At 35.8% G+C, this 21,632-nt stretch overlaps 1 long non-coding RNA gene across 1 annotated transcript; it reads right to left on the bottom strand.

Moving 5' to 3' along the window:
* Nucleotides 1-2,145: 2,145 nt before the first annotated feature.
* On the bottom strand, nt 2,146-20,884 carry LOC122231278. The gene is made up of 4 exons (XR_006208467.1): nt 20,743-20,884; nt 17,792-17,947; nt 15,191-15,310; nt 2,146-2,183 (listed from the first exon to the last, which is right to left on the bottom strand). It is a non-coding gene; the product is annotated as an uncharacterized LOC122231278 (long non-coding RNA).
* Between the last annotated feature and the right edge of the window lie 748 nt (nt 20,885-21,632).

Genomic DNA, 21,632 nt, shown 5'->3' with positions numbered 1-21,632 from the left:
TATGTGGAAGGGCGCCTGGGTGGCTCAACTGGTTAAGCGTCTGACTTCAGCTCACCTCATGATTTCCTGGTTGGTGAGTGGGAGCCCTGCATCTGGCTCTGTGCTGATGGCTCAGAGCCTGGAGCCTGCTTCAGATTCTGTGTCTCTCTGTCTCTCTCTGCCCCCTTCCCACTCATACTCTGTCTCTCAAAAATGAATGAATGTTAAAAAAAATAAAAAAAAAAAAACTTAGGTGGATAAAGCGGCACATTTACATACTGAACTGCATATTAGAAAAGAAATAAAACTCAAACTCAGTGAGCTAAGCATCTATTTTAATGTAAAGGAAATAGAAGATTAAATCTTGATCAAGTACAAAGAAGAAAATAATGAATAGAGATTAATGAAATAAAAAAAATGAACAAAAAACAGAGGTAGCTAAGGCCAAAGTTGGTTCTTTGATAGGACTGGTTAAATGATAAGATTCTTGCTCAGACCAATCAGAAAAAAAAGGCAAGACATAACTGATACAAGATGTCTCTACCAGTTAATTCTAACAAATTTTTAAGGTTGAAATAACACGACTTTTAACAACATCTTTTGAGAGAAGAGAAAAATCCCAACCTATTTGATAAGGACAGCATATCATATCAAAAAGACAAGAAATAGACAAGTGGTGGTGAGGATGTGCAAAAAAAGGAACTCTTGTGCATTGCTGGTGGGAATGTAAATTGGTACAGCCACTGTGTAACAGCATGGAGATTTCTTAAAAAATTAAAAATAAAAATACCATATGATCCAGCAATTCCATTATTGGGTATTTATGCAAAGAAAATGAAAACACTAATTTGAAAAAATATATGCATCCCTATGTTTACTGTAGCATTATTTACATTAGCCAAGATATGGATGTCCACTCATACATAAATGGATAAAAAAGATGTGGCATCTTTCAAATACATATATAAATAATTCTTAATATATATAATTTATTTTTATATAAATATATACATTTATATATAATTTCTTAATGACTTGCAAAATTATATACTCACTAAAATGAATATAATTATGTTGCAAAATAAAAATTACATATATACATGTATATAATGGAATATTACTCATCCATAAAAAAGAATGATATCTTGTCATTTGAGATATTTTGGAGGGACCTAGATGGACTCAGTATAATACTAAGTGAAATAAGTCAGACAGAGAAAGACAAATAACATATGATTTTACTTATATGTGGAATTTAAAAAACAGACAAATGAACACACAAACAAAATCCAGACTCTTGAATACAGAGAACAAACTGGTGGTTGCCAGAGGGTGAGGGTGTGGGGAGATGGGAGAAATAAATAAAGGAAATTAAGAGGTAAAGACTTCCAGTCCAGTAAAGACTTCGCAGAGATGAAAAGTACAGCATAGGGAATATAGTCAATAATACCACAATAATGTTGCATGGTGACAGATGGTGATAATATTTATTGTGATGAGCATGGAGTAATGTATAGGATTGGCAAATCAATATGTTGCACACCTAAAACAAAACATGGTATGTTAATTTAACTTCAGTAAAAAAATATATATCACACACATAAAAATAAGGGCAGCATACAGGAAATCCCAAGGTCAATTTCATTTCTGAATGTAAATGTAAAAAGTGAATACAGAAGTCAATGAAAAGATCAACGCATGTTTGTACTTGCCATACTTTGTTGTTCTTTCAGATCCACCCCACTTGGTAAAACGGGAGAACACTCTACAAGGACTGCGTCAGTGAACTTCCCTTTCCTTAAGCTTTCATCCGGATTTGGCCACTAACTGAGCACTAGTTACAGGTTAGAAGAAAGGAGACTAAGGCTGGTTTATTAATCCTTCCAGCTGCTGTCCAGGCATCCCTTTCTACGCAGCTCTCTTTCTTCTTCTGTAACTACTCTAAACCCTTATGCCTGCGAGCTTAGTGACAGTAATAGGGCTCCACTGTTATACTTCTGGTGGGTTTTTTGTTTTGTTTTGTTTTTTTCATTTTCTGGCCCTTATCTTTTTAAAGCACCCTTTTGCTTAGCTGTCTTCAAAATACCCATTTTCACTGGGTCATTGTTTTCCTGCCAGGACCCATGACAATGTAGGGTTTATTCAAAGAATGCAAAGCTGACTTACCCCAGGTCAACCAACGAGTTCATACACATGACCAGAATCTAGGAAAAAAACCATCATAATATCATCTCAGTAGATGCAGAAAAAACATTTTCTCAACATCCATTCTAATATGTTATATATTCTAATTTGTATATTCAGCAAACTAAAAAATAAAGGAATCTTAAAAAAATTTCTTTTAATGTTTATTTATTTTTGAGAGAGAGAGAGAGCACAAGCAGGGAAGGGGCAGAGAGAGAGGGAGACACAGAATCTGAAGCAGGTTACCATTCAGAAAAAAAAAATGTTTAACATGTTCCCTCTGTCACTTCATTTACCAAATTAAATTTCAAGAAAATTAAAGACCTAAATTTTCATTTACTTATTCATTTTATTGAGGGATAATTGACATTATGTAATTGACATTATGTTAGCTTCAGGGTATACCACAAAATGATTTGATATTTGTATATATTGCAAAATAATCACCACCTTAAGTCTAGTTAAGATCTGTCATCATACATAGTTAGAAAATCTTTTTTCTTTGTATGAGAAAGTTAAAGATCTACTTTCCTTGTAACTTTCATATGTGCAATACAGTATTATTAACTATAATTACCGTGGTGTACATTACATCTCCAGGACTTAGTAAGACCTACATTTTATTTTTTAATGCTTTTTTATTTATTTTGAGGGAGACAGACAAAGGCTACAAGGAGGGGAGGTGCAGAGAGGGAGAGAAGAGAATCCCAAGCAAGTCTCCACATTGTCAGCACAAAGCCTGGTGCAAGGCCCCATCCCACGAACTGTGAGAACATGACCTGAGCCGACATCAAGAATTGGACGCTCAACTGATTGAACCACCCAGGTGCCCCAAGATTGTTATATTTTAAAATAAAAATTATTGGGTATAAAGATATCCAACTGCATGTATAACCTTGGGTGGAAGAAAGAAAGCCTTCTTAAACATCTTCAAAAAGCAAAAGCTAGAAAAAAAGCCAGAAATGAAACAACAGAAATAAAATAAAATACAAAAATTCTGAATAGAATAAAGCAAATGATCTATGAAATGCGAATGACACAAGGAGAAAATATTTTTAATATAGAAAGTAGGCAAAATTCCCTTAAATCATTTAAAAAACAAACAACACACACACGATGGGATATGAGTAAAGAGTAGAAATATATAATTCATAAAAATGTAGATACTATTGATTTATGAAATGTATGGAAAGATATTTGACCTCAGTGGTAATGAGAGAAATGCACATTTTGGCTGAACTAATTTCTCTACTGTCCGAAAAACCAACTCTGAGAGTCCCCCACTGTACCCACCCCCCCCCACACACTCGCCAATAAACCAAAGAACACAAATTTGTGAAGGGGATATTTTCACAGTAGGCACATTGAGTTTGGGCCAATGAATATGATAACTGTGCCAGGCACCTTACAACCACAGATAAGTTTCACAAAGCCAGTATCCTGAAGATCAGTGCCTCATAAGCTATGTTTGCCCCCAGGAACCATCACTATCTACCTGCAGCAAAGGTTAAGGGTATAGTAGTGAAAATCTACATTAACTCCAGTCTTCAGAGACCTTCATGTAAGCCAAAGAAATGTTTCTTGCTTTTTAAACTGCAACCTAGAATTTCCTAAAAATTTGCAGGTGTTCAGAAGCAAACAATAAAAGCCTGGTGGGGGCCGAGGGGGTTGGAACCACCAAAACTAAATTATAAGAAAATTAACATTATAATAACACAGGCATAGTAAACAGAATAAAACTTTAAATAAATAAAATTAATATCCTTAGAAAGTCCTTCTTACCCATAATAAAAGAAACATGTCTCTTTAATATAAACTATTTTGGAGCTTAGATATTAAGCATACATATATAAAATCCTTAATAATATATATTTCATATATTGTCAATTTCATATAGTTTAAATATTTTTATAATATGTGTAAAATATTATGTAAAAATATTTTACATATTTTTATGTGTATGTAAAATACTTAATGTATGAAGATACACACAGATATAGGTTCACAAATAAATGCTGAAATTTAAAAACACACATAATAATAAAAAGAAACCTACATAAAATATGAATTAGTGAGACTGCAGATTGAATGAAAGGATTATCAAAAAATCCTCAAAGAATGCAAAATGGTAAAAAAATGGTGAACAGGTAGAAAAGAAGACTGGCATAGATATGTACAAATATGTCCATCACATCACTCGTGTAACATTTAAAATGTCTTTCACGTGTTCAATTGTTAAATAATCTATGACACATCCCAATTTTTTAAATAGTGCATCCTAATTTTATTAAATATGATGTATTTAGCATATATTCTATTAAAATATGGTGCTTCCATTTTGATTATTACATATATCGCAAGAGTTGCACTCAGTTGTAACAAATGTTAAGTAAGCAGTGGCTTAAGAAAATTAGGGTTTTTGTTGTTCCAACTTTATCTGAGGTATGACTAACAAATAAAAATTATATATATGTAAGATGTATACCATGATGTTTTGACATACATATACATTATGGAATAATTACCATAATCAAACTAATTAATATAACCATCACCTCACATAGTTACCTTGTATGTGCGTGTTTGTGTGTGTGTGTGTGTGTGTGTGTGTAATAGTAGAGATCTATTCTCAGTAAATTTCAAGTATACATCAACTATAGTCACCATGCTGTGTACTATATAGGTCTCTGGAACTTAGGCACCTTACAATGGAAAGTTTATACCCTTTGACCAACACCTTCTCTTCCCCTCCCACTCCTGTGCCCCCCTCACCTCCCCCAACCCTTACTTAATCTCTGGTAACCCCATTCTACATTCCATTATAAGGAGTTCACATGTGAGATCATGGAGTATTTGTCTTTCAGTATCTGGCTTATTTGACTTATTGTAACATTATATCCTCATGACTTACTCCTTTTTAGAATTGAAATTTGTATCTATTGACCCCCTTCACTCACCTGGCCACCTCTCTGGCTCAGAAAACCACCAATCTGTTCTTTATATCATGAGCTCATTTTTCATTTTTTATTCTTTTTTTTTTTTAGATTCTACATATATATGGGAGATCAAACAGTATTTGTCTTTTTCAGACTCATTTTACTTAGCATAATGCCTTCAAATTCTACCCATGATGTCACACATGACAAGATTTTCTTCTTTTTTTTAATATTTTTTTATTTTTGAGAAAGAGGGAGTGTGAGCAGGGCAGGTACAGAGAGATGGGGGACAGAGGATCTGAAGTAGGCTCTGTGCTGACGCAGACAGCTCAATATGGGGCTCAAACTGACAAACCATGAGATCATGACCTGAGGCAAAGTTAGATGCTCAATTGACTTAGCCATCCAGGTGCCCCAAGATTTTTTTTTTTTTTTTTATGGCTGAATGATATTCCATTCATGTCTGTGTCACATTTTCTTATCCATTCATACATCAGTGAACATTTAGGTTGTTCCCATATATTGGCTATTATAAAATAATGTTGCAATGAATAGAAGAGTGCATGTAACTTTTTGAATTAATGTTTTTTCTTTGGATAAATACCCAGAAGTACAATTACTGAATCATATGGTAGTTCTATTTTTAATTTTTTGAGGGAATTCAGTACTGTTTTCCCGAGTGGCTGCACGAATTTACATTCCCACCAATAGTGCACAAGGATTTCCTTTACTCCATATCTTTGTCAACACTTACTATTTTGTGTTTTTGGTTTTGTTTTTGATAACAGCCACTCTAACAGGTGCGAGGTGATATGTCGTTGGGGTTTTGACTTGCATTTCTCTAATGATAGTGATGTTGAGCATCTTTCCATGTACTTGTTGGCCATTTGTATTTTTTCTTTCAAAGGATGTCTATTCAGATCATCTGCCCACTTTCTACCTGATGATGATGATGATGATGATAATGATGATGATTTGCTACTGAGTTATGTGGATTCCGTATATATTCTGGATATTAACATTTATCAGATATGTGAGTTGCAAATATTTTCTCCTATTCAGTAAGTTGCCTTTTAATTTTGCTGATGGCTTCCTTTGCCATGCAGAAGCTTTGTAGTTTGATGAAGTCCCAGTTATTTATTTTTGCTTTTGTTGCCTGTGCCTCTGGTGTCCATTCCAAAAAACTATTGCCAAGACCAATGTCAAGAAGCTTTTCCCCCATGTTTATTTCTAGTCATTTTATAGTTTCAGGTCTGATGTTTAAGCAATTGATCTATTTTGAGTTGGCTTCTGTGTATGGTGTAAGATAAGGGTTAAATTTCATTCTTTGCCAATGCGTAGAAGTCTGCAAGCGTGGAATGTTAGGGGCACAATGTTGGCCATTCACTTAACCTTTCTCTCATAGTGGAATCATAGCCCTTCCAGCCATTATACCCATGTTTTAAGGCAGCAAGAAGGAGGAAAACGATAAAGAAGTAGAGGCAGTACCTGTACTGAGGAAACAAAACTTTGAAATCCCTAGCATATATCTATCTGCCTATACCTCATAGGCAAGGACTTTGCCAATGGCCATGTGAACTGCAAAGGATACTGGGAAATTTGATTGATTTTGGTGTTGTAGCTGGGTGTATTGCTATTCTCAGTAAAACTAGGATTCTATTATAAAGAAAAGGAATTGGATATTAAGTAAGCTTCTATCAGTTACTACAAACTATAAAAAAGAATGATAATGATCTATATAAATTAATACAATATACTGTGATCACAGAAAACATATGTATAGTATCATTGTATGTAAAATGAAAAAAACCCTCAAAGTATATTTTTGTTTGTATGTGACTTTCTGTGTGTATACTTATGAAAGTGAATACACTAAGGCATTGCATTTCATTGCAACTTGGAAAAAAAACAGGGAAAAAACAGAAAATAATATCCTATGAAATGTCAAAGTTGGTATATATGAGTGAGGATAGTTTTTAAATATTAGTGCCTTTTTTTCCCATTTTTTTCTACACTCAGAATGTTTATTTTTATAATCAAGAAAAAAACCCAGCAAGTAGATATGTGTAAAGGCTGGCATTAGCTAAGAGAAGTTTTATATAGCTTAGAGAGGTGGGCAGCCAGAACAATTTCAGAGGACAAAATATTCTCTGGTGGAAAATCTATTTCCCTTGGGATTTTTCCATTGTTTTCTTACCCTGTTTCATTTATTTGCTTGTTTTATCAATTCTGAACATCAAAACTCTTTCATATTGAAAGTATTTATAAATAGAGATAGAAATTTAAAAACACCTATTTACTTCCTGTTTAATGAATTCACATTGATTGCCACTGTGCCAGTTTGATTATCATCTCCTCAGGCACAGGAAGTCAGCATTCTTTTCTGGAGAAAGCCAATATGTTATCTAAAGCTAATATTTTTTACTAATATCTAAATTAATATTTTAATTAATTTTTAATAATTTATCACAGAGGCTAGTCTGAACTTTTATAATGTGAGTGTTATTTCTCTCTCTCTCTCCTTTTTTATTTTTAGCCTACAGTTTAATTACCAAAGAAGCCGAGGCATGATCCTGGGATAGGAGATGAAATCTAATCAATCCATTTCCTCCCAAGGCTCATCTCCTAGGACGTATTATTTTCTTCCGGCCTCTTCATTTTCAGTTCTGCTTGTTTGATCTTTAGGCTCCTTATATCTTATTCTTCAATAAGTCAGAGACAAGAAAGTATATGAACTGAGGCCAAGGGGAGTATATCAAACATTTGGTGCTCTGGAGCTGCCATCTAATTCTTACCAACTCCTTGAGGTATTTACCTCAGAGCAGTAAACTGTGGGGAAAACCGATTTCTTTATCTGTAATAATGCCAGGTCACATTTATTTCACTGGATTGCTATAAAAAATAAGTGAAAGAGTTTAAATTAAAAGAATTTTAGAATGTTAAAGAACATGAACCTTCCATCCCCCAAATCTCTTCTTTCCTAATAGTATTTGCCTATAAGATATAAGAGCCACTCCTGCTTCTAGAATATGCAAGAATTCTAGAAAATATTTTTAATTTCTTTAGGCTATGTCACACTTTAAAGCATTACCTATCATCTGGGTCACACCAGCTTTCATTAATCTAAAGGATCATCAGTTAGAAATATACATTATTGATTCAGGAAAATCATTTTCATTCCCAGCAAGAGGGAGGCTCTTTCTCTCTCCTGGTTAGGAACTTGCTAAAATTCTGACTCTTAAAAGACGCATTCAACTTTAAGCAGCACATCTCAAGATCAAGAATATTGGTAAAGGGTAAAAGTGGAAAAACTAAATATTTAGTTTCCTGATTTTTCTAATTTCATTCTTTAAAGAGGACATGTGCAGTGTTTTTTTCAGCATTTCTCTGGATAAGGGGCTCCATGACCTTAAGCTTGAGGCAAACACACACATCTGCCTTTTTTGATATTTCAGTGATGCCAAAGACAATGGAATACAGATTTGTATATAGTTCAGGTATGTTATTAGAATCTCTCTCTCGCTCTCTCTCACTCTCTCTCTTTTTAATTGTGATTAGAAAGCAAATTCAAGTCTTATTTTACCAAATCACAAGAATGAAATAACTGACTTTGAAACACAGCAATGCTGCACGAGGGCTTTTTGAAAATATAAATGATATAAGCTTTAGTTTGTCTTTATTATCAAAGTGAAATTATGTGATCATGATGCAGTTACCTCCACTGAAAGAAGACATTCCTTATCAAAGAATCAGGAAGTTCTACCTTCAGACAGGGCATACCTCTGCTTATGACTTCCTCCTTATCTTCAGAAAATGCAAACTGTATGATACTCTTCAGTATTGTCTAAGGCTCTTCATTCTCTTTTTAAAATTTTAATTCCAGTGTAGTTAACATACAGTGTTATATACATTTCAGGTGTACAATGCCATGATTCAAAAATTCCGTATATTATTCAGTGCTCATCAAGATAAGTGCACTCTTAATTTTCTTCCCCTACCTCCCATCCTCCCACCCATCCTCCCACCCACCTTCTCTCTGGTAACCATCTGTTTGTTTTCTACAATTAAGAGTCTGTTATTTTGGTTTATCACTTTTTTCCCTTTGTTCATTTGTTTTGTTTCTTAAATTCCACATATGAGGGGAATCATATGGTATCTGTCTTTTCCTGAATGGCTTATTTCACTTAGCATTCTATTCTCTAGATTGATCCATGTTGCTGCAAGTGGCAAGATGATGATGATAATTATCATCATCATTTTTTTATGGCTGAGTAATATTCTGTTGTATATATTATACCACATCTTCTTTATCCATTCATCTATTGATGGACACTTAGGTTGCTTCCAAAGTTTGGCTATTGTAGATAATGCTGCTAAAAACAGACGGGCGCATGTATCCCTTTGAATTAGTGGTTTTGTATTCTTTAGTAAAATACCCAGTAGTGCCATTACTAGATTTTTAACTTTTTGAGAAACCTCCATACTGTCTTCCAGAGTGGCTACACTAGTTTTCATGCACACCAGCAGTCCATGAGGATTTCTTTCTCTCCACATCCTCACCAACATTTGTTTCTTGTCTTTATGATTTTAGCCATTCTGACAGGTATGAGGTGACATTTCATTGCAGTTTTTAAAAAAAATTTTTTTAAATGTTTATTTTTTTTTTGAGAGAGAGAGAGAGTGAGAGAGAGAGGGAGAGAGCACATGTGCGCGCACACATGCTGGGGAGGGGCAGAGAGAGACAGGGAGACACAGAATCTAAAGCAGGCTCCAGGCTCTGAGCTGTCAGCACAGAGCCCAACGTGGAGCTTGAACCACAGACTGTGAGATCATGACCTGAGCTGAAGTTGGACGCTTAACCCACTGAGCCACCCAGGCGCCCCTCACTGTAGTTTTGATGTGCATTTCCCTGATAATGAGTGATGTTGAGCATCTTTTCATGTATCTATTAGCGATTTGTATATCTTCTTTGGAGAAATGTCTGTTCGTGTTTTCTGTTCTTTTATTTGGATTATTGGTGGTTTTTTTGGTGCTGAGTTGTATTATTTACTTATATACTTTGGGTACTAACCCTTTATCAGGTATGTCATTTATTCTTCTTCTATTCCATAGGTTGTCTTTTAGTTTAGTTGGTTGTTTCCATAGGTAGAAGCTTCCTATTTGGATGTACTCCCAAAAGTTTATTTTTGCTTTTGTTTCCATTGCCTCATCTAGAAAGATGTTATGCCAATGTCAGAGAAATTGCTGCCTGTGCTCTCTTCTAGGATTTTAATTGTTTCAGGTCTGACATCTAGGTTCCTAATCTATTTTGAGTTTGTTTTTTGTGTATGGTATAAGAAAGTGGTCCAGTTCCATTTTTTTGCATGTAGCTGTCCAGTTTTCCCAACACCATTTGTGGAAGAGACTGTCTTTTTCCCAATGGATATTCCTTCCTGCTTTGTTGAAGATTAATTGACTGTATAATTGTGGGTTCATTTCTGGCTATTCTATTTTGTTCCATTGATTTATATGTCCATTTATGTGTCGGTACCATACTGTTTTGATTACCGCAGCTTTGTAATATAACTTGAAGTGTGGAATTGTGATGTCTCCAGTTTTGTTTTTCCTTTTCAAGACTGCTTTTGCTATTCAGGATCTTTTATGATTTCATACAAATTTTAGGATTGTTTGTTCTGGTTCTGTGAAAAATGCTATTGGTGTTTTGACATGGATTGCATTATATATCCTGTGATTTTTATATCCTGGATTGATTTTATATCCTGTGACCTTACTGAATTCATTTATCATTTCTAGTAGTTTTTTGGTGGAGTCTTTAGGGTTTTATATATATAGTATTATATAATCAAATATGAAAGTTTTATTTCTTCCTCATTAATGTGGATGTAAGGCTCTTTATTCTTAAGCCATATATATGTTGGCTCTTGTGGTCTGGATAACATAGCTCTCAGGCAGAGCCACTCAAACAAGAAGAAAAATAAAATTAACACATTTGGAAATTTAGCCTTTAGTCAAGCATTCCATCTTGTTTGCTTTTCTTCAATTGTGTGGTCAATATTTACATTCTCCTCTCCCCAATAAAAGAAGATCTTAAAAATTGGGTAATACATTAAGATACTGAAATCTCAGGTTGAATTTAATTTCATGGTTAGCCTTTTCCAGTTGAATTTTAATTATAATCTTTCAACTTTTTCCCAATATAGGTCAGCAGTAACACCTCCACAACCAACATTTCTTGAATCAAGGTGAGCAAGAAGAAACTTAGAAGAAAGGGAGAGACATCAATTTTATGCAGTATACATAATTAATATACCATATGCCCCAAACAGAATTATACATTTTTATGATGTTTCACTTTCTTTTTCCACAAAATAGAATAATAATTCAAACCTCTTTCATAAACTTTGATAATAAATGACCAATATGTTAGAAACTAGGAATCACAGAACTTTTTTCAGTTTCCTTTTCTTACCCCTCCCCTGGTAATGGTTTCTTTCTTTTTATTGCATTGCCTCTCTCTAGCTAAAGATCTGCTATCCACTATTAAATTATCTTTCATAATTGAAATGTCAAATGAAACTTTTGCATCTAAATTGCAGATGGCACTTCTAAGCAAAGAAAAACAGGAGAGAGAAAGAGGATTCATGAATAACACACCCACGTTATTCCAACATCTTTCAGGGTTATTTTAAATATAATTCATTAACTCAATGCCAAGACAGTACCTTTTTGTTCTTCTCTGCTTTATATAGATACTCTGTCAAATCTCAGCATTGTTGTTTTTGACTTATTAAAAAACAAAAGTGAAAGGAAACCACTGTGTAGAAAAATTAACTTGTTTATAAAAGGAAATCTTAACATCAGATTGAGAGGAGAGATGATTCATGAAGACATACATTCACAAGGTACATTATAGAGTTCTGCCAAATTTCTAGCTATTTCATCACTGCTTGTTCACTAAAGGTTAAAAATAAAAACTCTTGATACGTATGGAAAATGCAAAGGTGAGAATGTATAGTTCTATTTCTAACTCTTTGATTTTAGTAATGTAGAAATAAGGTGTTCATTTTAGCTAGAAGTGAAAACATTGTTGGGTGGGTTAGGAGAAGATCTGAAACAGAGATAAGGATAGTAATGAATAAAAATCTTTTCATTGTGTGTGCATGTGGTCTAAATGTTATGACAGGTACAGGTAATCTATTGAAGTGATTAACAGCCCAAGCTCTGAGATCAGACAGTTGGACTGAATTCCAGTTCCCTCATGTCCCAGCTGTATCACATTGAGCACGTTATTTAATATCTGTACGGCTTGTGTTTTTTAATCTATAAAATGGATACACTAATAAGGCCTAGTTAATACAGTATTATTATATCAGTAGGCATTCTGCCTTGGTTTAATAGTTTCATTAACTATTTTCTGGAAAAAGAATCCCTGACTATAAAACAAATATTTAAATATATCAAGTATAAGAGGGCAGATGTTTTGAGTTCTTAACAATACTGAAAATACTTCTAATACCTTCATTATCTCAAGCCTCACAAAATGGTGCCCCCTTAGCAATTTGGTGACTTCCCCTCAAGTTTTACAGAGAAAACAGAAGCCATCAGAAAGAAATTTCATCATCTTCCCACCATTAAATTAAAAAAACCTTCCTGTATTAACCCCCATTCCTCATCTTCCATCTTGTCTCAACAAAAGATATGACCATGCTTCTCTCCACAGAGAGACTTCGCTTTAGCTCTAGATCAAATTCTCTCTCACGTTTTTAAAAGGTCTATACAATGTCAATCATCTGATTCTCTCCTGTGTAATTAATCTCTTTCCCTCTACGTATCACTTCTAGTGGAATATAAACATGCGCTAGTATCTTTCATGTTAAGATTAAACAAAAACGCTAGATGTTACATCTCACTACCTGTTTATATGAGTCAACTATTCACAGTCAAACCTCTTAAAAATGTCAACTTTTCCTCCATTTCCTCACTGTCATCTAACTCGTTAAAATGAGCCACTGCAATATTGCTCCTTACCCAACAATGCACCGAAGCTGCTTTTGCCAGGACCACTAGTGACTTTCACGTTGCCATATCCAGTGGGAACTCTATTTATTCTACTCTGACATTCACACTCATTTAATACAGTTGACTCTTTCTCCTTAAAACTGTATCACCTCTTGCCTTCAGAGACACTGTGTTTTCCTCCTACCTCAGCCTCCTTTGGGTCTTGCTCTAATACCTGACCTCTCAACATCAGAATGTCTCAGAGTTTGCCTTCTACTCTATCTACACAACCTCCATGAGCAACCCATCCTCAAGGCTCTAATTACCATATTTAGGCTAACCCATCCCAAATTCATGTTAAACCCAAACCTCTTCCCTGAGATCCAGACTCATATCCAAGAGTAGATGTGAAATCCTTACAAGATATCTCGGAGATTTCTCTGTATTGATGTTAATTTTAATCTCATGTTAATGTTAATTTCTCAGTGTTAATATGTCTAAGATGGAATCTTCCGTACACTTTCCCATAGTATTCTGGCCTTCCAGACTTCATCAAACGAGTGGCACCACTGTCTTCCTAGTACCTCAGACCAAGAAGATGTAATGACTGTCCTTAATAACTCTCTTTTCCCTGGCTTCTATATTCTATGTGTCAGTAAGCTCTGTTTATTCTATATCTTAAGCATTTCTGTAATTCATATCAACAAAAATTATTAGGAGAGAGCTTTCACCATGTCATTTCAATATTTTCAAAGGTTTTTGGTTTTTCAGTTGAAGATAATAGAGAAAAGTTTCTTTTTACTGTACTCTCAACCCCATGAAACCAACTAAAAACATCTGAAAGAAGGTAAAAAGAGAAATCTTCATTTGCAGTTAAATTATAAAATGTGAGGTATTTTTTCCACTGTGGGATATCTAGACCAAACAAGGAGGACATTAGGAACAGGTAGGTACAGGCTTAAGTTGTGAATAAGAAACACTTATCTAAAAACTAATGATTCTGTCCCAAGTGAGCAACAAGATTTGGAAGGACGAGAGGATTAACAAAGGTAATAGGGATGGTAAACTTAACGGACAGAGGGAAAGTGGAATGGAATGGATCATCATGCTGGTATGTTATTTTTCTGGTCTATGACCTGGACTGTTCACGGATGGATAAAATGGGGTCAAGGCAAGAGCAGACCCAGTTACTGCACACTACTTGATCTCAGCAACAGAGCTGGGACATAAAAGATTTGAGACATATAAAAACTGCCAGGACACTGAAAGCTGAGATCAGAGGTGTCCCAAAACAGAGGAAATCAGAGGTTTTCTAAGAGGGTTTTTAAGATGAGAAACCTACACCTAATAGTGTTCCAGCTCACATGACCTCCACCTCTACTCAGTTTTTCCAACTATGTTTTTTCAAATAGCTTCATCCATTAAAAGCAAAAGAACAAAAAATTTTTTAAATATGTATATATGCTCCAAAAAAAGTAGAGAGGGAAAATAAAAAGCAGACAGATGAAGAACATATATTGCAAAAGCAAATGTTGAACAGATTAGGAGCTCTGGAAGTAAGTCTCTATGGCTTCAAATAAATTTAGGCGACACTACCTCCCCATAAAAGAAAAGCTCACAAGAAACACAGATAAGGTAGTTGCTAAGACCACAGAAGATAATAGGAGCTAACTGGGTGCTGGAATAACACGAAAAGAGAGTAAAGAAAGTCTATATTAAAAACAACTAAAAATAGGCTCAAGATGACTTAACATATTCAGGTACATGCTGAAAGGACAGATGAAATTACAGATAAAGAATAATGGAAAATAAAAAATTTATAGAACTGATTATGAAGAAAATGGTAGACTGAAGGCTGATCTGTATGATCTACACATACATACTTAGTGCTCATGAAGCAGAATTTATGATTAATGGAACTGAAAACCATGCAAATACCAAAAAAAACTTTTTAAATTTCAAATTATAGAAAAGTTTTAATCTGCATAACGAAAGAACACTCTACTTCCCAGATGTCTCATGAAAGTTTGTTTAAAGAATGATCAACACTAAGATATAATATGTTTTAGAACTCAGCTAAGGAAAGAATTTACCTGAAGAAAGAGGTGTTTGGTCATCCAATTAGAAAAGGAAGCGATGTATACAGGGAAAAGTCAGGTGGCTTTAGTCTTCTCTGTAGCTACTTTTCATGCCAGGAGTCATGGAAGACAGAGCTACAAGGTGATAAGAAAGTAAAGTGTCATCCAATCATTTAAAACAGCTGAGTTAGGGACCACAGCGGGGCTCAGTTGGTTAAGCATCCAACTCTTGGTTTCAGCTCAGGTCATGGTCTCAGTTTGTGGGTTCAAGCCCCATGTCAGGCTCTGTGCTGGCAGCATGGAGCCTGCTTGGGATTCTCTCTCTCTCTGCCTCACTCCTCCTCACACTCTCGTTGTCTCCAAATAAATAAATGAACATTAAAAAACTAAAAGTAAGCAAGTATGTAAGTAAGTAAATAAATAAATAAAACAGCCAAGTTATCCTTCAAGTACAGCAGCAACTGACACAATATCTTAGAACCTAGACACCTCTGCACAAATAAACTACCATGTTTGTGAAGGAAAAATCTCAATATTTTAAGACAAGGAAAGAACTCAGTTTACTACCCATAGACTTCCTCTGAAAGAGTTACCTTACAATATATTCCAGCAAAAAGAAAAGAGAATTCATAAGGAAGAAGTGGGATGTATGAACCAATGTTGAACAAATAAAGCAGAAAAACATATTGTTAATTCTCTTACTTGTTTTAAGGGCAAGATAACTGATAGTGATTCATTCTAGATAATGTTAGTAAAATACAAGTAGAAATATGTGTAGCACTCAGCTTTTACTAGGTAGTATTGTGTTGTAAACAGCCTCAAACATCTCAGAACTTCACAAAAACTAGGGTTTTTTTTCCCTACTCAGTTTCACGTGTCCACAGATTGCTCTAAATTTGGACTTCCATTGAAAGAGCTCCAAGATATAATGTTAAATGGCCAAAAAGAAAAATACAGAAAAATATGTATATTATGATGAAGAAGTATGTATAACAGTGCTGTACTGAAGATACAGTCTGTTGACTAGCCTTACTGGTCCACGATGAGGTAAGTACAGAGAAATAACTGGGAGATGGGAAGGGGCAGATGATTAACAATCTATCAGGGCTTCAAAACTGAAATGGAAAATCCATTCTCAGCAACCCTGCAGAGTCCCTTTTACCAAGTCTGGGCAATTAAAAGGAGCTGGTTCTGTTTGAGAGGGGATGGTACAGAAGCTATGTATTATCCCCAACTGAGGAGGAACAAGGCTTTGGCCCAGAGTGTGGAACCCTCTTTTTTTTTTTTTTTTTTTTTTTAAGTTTATTTATTTTGAGAGAGAGTGAGAGCAAGAGAGAAAGAGAGAAAGAGAGGAAGAGAGAGAGGGCACAGAGAGATTCCCAAGCAGCCCTCACACTGTCAGCTCAGAGTCCAACACAGGCCTAGATCCCACAAACCAATGAGATCATGACCTGAGCCGAAATCCAGAGTGGAGCATTTAACCAAGTGAGCCCCCCAGAAGCCCACCCAGAGTGTGGCAATCCTCTTAAGTGGAGATAGAAAGGTGAAGGCTGCAACTTGGTGTTGGTTCAAGGCTTGACTTTCCTGAGTGAAATGTGAAACTGGCTACTGTATAGAGAGGGCAAGGAGACAGTGAAGAAAGAATGAGACCACTACAGCTTGTAGGTGGCAGTTTTAACAAGCAAGGGAACTTACATACAAGACTTGTCTTGGGTGGCCACAAGTGGAGTAGCTCTCCATACCCACCTGGCAGAATTTTAAAAGTTTACATGGAGGCCTGCACTGGGTTCTGTCACGTATTACCCTCCAGATGGTCTCAATAACGCATTTCTCTCTCTCAAGGCTACATACTTCAAACAGGTCCTGTTGTGCGTATGGTGGGCAGAATGCGCCTTTCAAGGACGAGGGATGGGGGAAAGAGTCTCTGATTGCCTGGATCTAGGTGGTGGGTCAATGAGCAGTCATGTACTTTTGATGACCTCCAATGCTTGGGTCCCTCCAGCTCACAGGAGCCTTGAGCTGGTAGGAACTCTGAAGGGGACAGCTACGGGAATGACTGTGTAGGATGCAAAGTAGGAACCTTGGTCTTGGGTACTCCAGTGATATTCCCATGGCTGAGGCTGAGAACATGTCCTGTCTGCAGCTTCAGCTGTGCCAGGGCCTTGCATACCACAAGGAGGCACAGCATCATGGCCAAGACAAGCAAAAGACCATGCCCCTTAGCCTTTTTCTTAAATTAACTGAGTAAACTTTGGAATTTATTTCCATATAATGGAGGAGTGATGCTGGAGATAGAGCCAACGTTGGCACATGGATGTTAAATCAAGATTTAATTCCATTTAGACAAATATAAAATGTGACCTATCTTACACTGCCAGTATCATGGAAACATTGGCTGATTTTCTTTTTTTCAGGCGTGATACTTGGCAAATTAAATTACTATACTCAAACCTTATGAGATAACCATTATCATGAATCCCATTTTGTAGATGAGCGAACTGATACTTAGAGAGATTTGTCCAAAAATTTGCAGCTGGATTTTGGCTGAGGCAGAGAGGAAAAGGTCTTAAATATCAGTTTCAGATTGCTCATTTAAGAAAATCAAAGTTTGCCTACCTTTTATCAGTGAGAAATTCCCAGTAAGTCTTGAATGCATTAACCTTCAAATACGAGCACTTGTCAAAGTTTCTGGCATAATGGAAGCATGTATTTAGTGGCTGCCGGTAATCTTATGCTTCAGAACCGTGAAAATCAACGGAAGAAACATGGGCTCTGAAATTAAAAAAAACAGAGCTACAATCCTAGTTTTTCCCCTTATTAAGTACATAACTGTGTAAAAATTATTCACCACCAGGGGCTTTATTTGCTTCTTTGTATCTTCCCAGAATGATTTGAGAATAAAGTCAGATAAAACGTGTAAAGCACCCCGTAGAATACTCAATACTATGTAAAAACTCAGTAGCTCAATACGTGGTTATTAGTTTCATTTTAGTTTGCTTTTCTCATCTGTTAAATCTAGATGGGGCTTCCATTAACTCAAAGGGAGAGCTGAGATATACTTTTAAAGGTTTATTGGTGCTATAGAGAAAGATTTCTTGATTAATTAATATGGCAGTTTTCTTACCAATGTATTAGGTAATTCACATTTTTATTCCTGTAAGGGTATTTTGCGTGTTTTAGTTCAATAACTATTTCCTGGGCATTGACTGGTCCTGTGCTAAGTTGCAGGAATTTAAAATGGCTAGAAGTCAGACAGCCTGACTCTTGATTTCAGCTCAGGTCATGACCTTGCAGTCTGTGTTGACAGAGCAAGCCTGCTTGGTATTCTCTTTCTCCTTTCTCGCCTCTTGCCTTTTCTTTCTCAAAATAAATTTAAAAATTAAAAAAAAGGGGTGCCTGGGTGGCTCAGTCAGTTACGCCCAGGTCATGATCTCACAGTTCATGGGTTCGAGCCCCGCATTGGGCTCTGTGTTGACAGAACCTGCTTCGGATTCTGCTTCGGATTCTGTGCCTCGCTCTCCCTACCTCTCCCCTGCTTCCTCTCTCTCTCTCTCTCTCTCTCTCTCTGTCTCTCAAAAATAAATAAACATTAAAAAAATTAAAAAATATAAAATGGCTAGAAGTTAACCTTACTTTCAAAGAGAGGACTCCTGAGTAGTAAGGAACTCGGTCCAATCATAAATTCCACAAATACACACAGGGTCTTCTTCACCTGTGTAACTCCTATGGCGTCTAAGCACATTGGATGCACTAAGCTTAGGAATGCTGCTGAATTTAATTGACTTTCTGCCAGAGTCCCATTTCCCCACATCTTAAGTCCAAATTTCTCCTACAATATCTCATAGTCCTTTATCTGTGACATGCAAAGCTGTCTGGAATAGTTCCAGGGATGTTTTTATTATTTTTCTTATTTAAGCTAATGTCACTTCTCTAGGTTTAAATGTGCCATCCATGTCTCTACAAAACCCATTATCTATTAACTCTTTTCATATTCCAAAGAATTCATCTCTATATAGACCAAATAATAAAAATCAAAAGGGAAAGGTTAAAAACAGGAGAAGGTGAAGGGAGAAGAGAATTACAATAATGAGATACAGAAAACAAGTTCTTGGAAGAATTATCAGTGAAGACATAATTATTATGCGTTAACAGCCGATAGCTAGCATTAGTGCAGGGAAGCTGTCTGTATTCTCTAAGTACTTCAGACAATGTGGTATTCATTTATAAATTCTTGACAGCTCTTTAGATAAAGAGTGTATAATAATTTTGCAGCAATCCATTATCTGCCGGAATGTGCTTTAATTTTAGAGTTAGAATATATTTGAAATAATTTCTCCAAGTCCTAAACATACTTCCTTTCAAATACATGACCTACATGTAAAAGATCATTAAAAGAATTAAAATGAGTCAAAAAGTTCCCCTTTTCTTTCTTTGGTTCTTCTCTGTTCTATCTATAGGTCTTTGAACAGCGTTTCTGGTTTGATCAATTGAATCTATGTAATTGTTTTGAAAAACACATTCAGCCCTCAGGAAGGAACATCTACCATCATCCTGCCCAAGCTGAGGCTGCGTGAATGTGCTGAGAAATTCTGATGAGGAAATGGTGCAGCCCTGGACTAATAATTAATTGAAGGTTACCAAATAAAAGCACCCCGGTAGACAATACAAAGAGACAGCTTATCATATATACTCAAAGTTGAACTCTCAAGGTTTTTCAAAGAATCTAGAAATACCTGAAATTGGTTTTCTGCTTTTTTATGAGATGACCCCAGGCAGTCCGCGCAAGAGCAGCTTCTTCATTAGCTGCCAGGCAATCAGTTTTCCTCACATCCTTATCCTCCAAAATGCAAAAACAAACTTCACTGGTCCCAGAATGCCTGTAGGGTTGTTTTTTTACTTTCTGCTAATTTTCTTAGAAATCTTGCTTTTTGAAGATTATATAGTGGTTATCTCCTTTACATATGAATAAGCTGCTATTCTGTTTGCAGCTAACTAAAATACCTGAATTGTTCTTCAAAATTCCCAACACAGTAAAGCAGCTCCATTATAAGGGCAAGTCCAGGAGGATTTTCTCAAAAGCCATAAAATAGTAATTAAGTATCACGTAATGACAAAAAAGATCAGGCTGCTGAAAACTATGAAGCAAGTTAATTGGGACTCATCATTTCACTTTCTGTTTTTACTTGCCTTTTTGGTTGAAAGTAAACTCCACTAAAAACAAAACAAAACAAAACAAAACAAAATGAGGGTACCTGCGTGGCTTAGAGGGTTAAATGTCAAACTCTTGATTTTGGCTCAGGTCATGATCTCATGGTTTGTGAGATTGAGCCTCGCTGCTGGCTCTGCAATGACAGCATGTAGCATGCTTGGGATTCTGTCTTTCCCTCTCTCTCTCTGCCCTTCCCTTGCTCATGCTATCTCTTTCTCAAAATAAATAAATAAACAACAACAAAAAATAAGACTTAAAAAACAAAATGAAAAGTAGTAGTGAGATAGTAGGATAGGGTAATCATAAGTGCAACATGCATGAGGCATCTTCTTATGTTCAACTTAACATTCAGACTCACAGGACAATCACAGGCCCCATTAGCTTTAGTCAGCTCTGGAAGGTAGAGGATGGAACCACAGCTTGCTAGCAGGGAAGAGTGGCATTAGGCTGATTCTTTGGGAGGAGTCCTTATAGTGTCCACTCAACCATCCAGCAGTGGTCCTCTTTTCTCTCTCACCTCATCCCTGTAAGAGAAAAATTGCACTGGTCACTTGTTGAAAATAGCATGGAAGACTTTATTCAAGACTATTGCAACAGGGGAGATAGAATGAACTCAACTCCCCTGAAATAAAAAAAAATGAGAGGATTAGAAAAACTTTTTTATTTGAGTGTAGTTGACACACAAGGTTACATGAGTTTCAGGTATACAACATAGTGATTCAACAAGTTTATACATCATGCTACGGTACAACTGTACCTACCTTCTATCACCACACAGCGCTATTACAATATCACTGACTATATTCCTTATGCTTTGCCTTTTACTCCTGTGATTTACTCATTCCATACCTGGAAATCTGTATCTCTCACTTCCCTTTACATTTTGTCTGCCCCAATCCCTCTCCCCTCTGGCAGTCATCATGTATTTATAGGTCTGATTCTGCTTTTTGTTTGTTTATTCATTTGTTGTTTTTTTTTTTTTTAAGATTCCACATATCAGTGAAATAATATGGAATTTGTCTTTCTCAGTCTGACTTATTTCACTTATCATAATACCTTCTAGGTCCATCCATGTGGTCGCAAATGGCACGACCTCATCCTTTTTTATGGCTGTCTAGTATTTCATTGCACATATATATCACATCTTTATCCATTCATCTACTGATAGACACTTAGGTTACTTCCACATTTTGGCTACTGTAAAAAATGCTGCAATAAACACAGGGTTTGCATATATCTTTTCGAATT

The sequence above is a fragment of the Panthera tigris genome, chromosome A1 (assembly GCF_018350195.1).
Source record: "Panthera tigris isolate Pti1 chromosome A1, P.tigris_Pti1_mat1.1, whole genome shotgun sequence".
NCBI lineage: Eukaryota > Metazoa > Chordata > Mammalia > Carnivora > Felidae > Panthera > Panthera tigris.
Note: the sequence above shows the minus strand (reverse complement) of the source record. Positions and strands in the feature narration are given on the sequence as shown.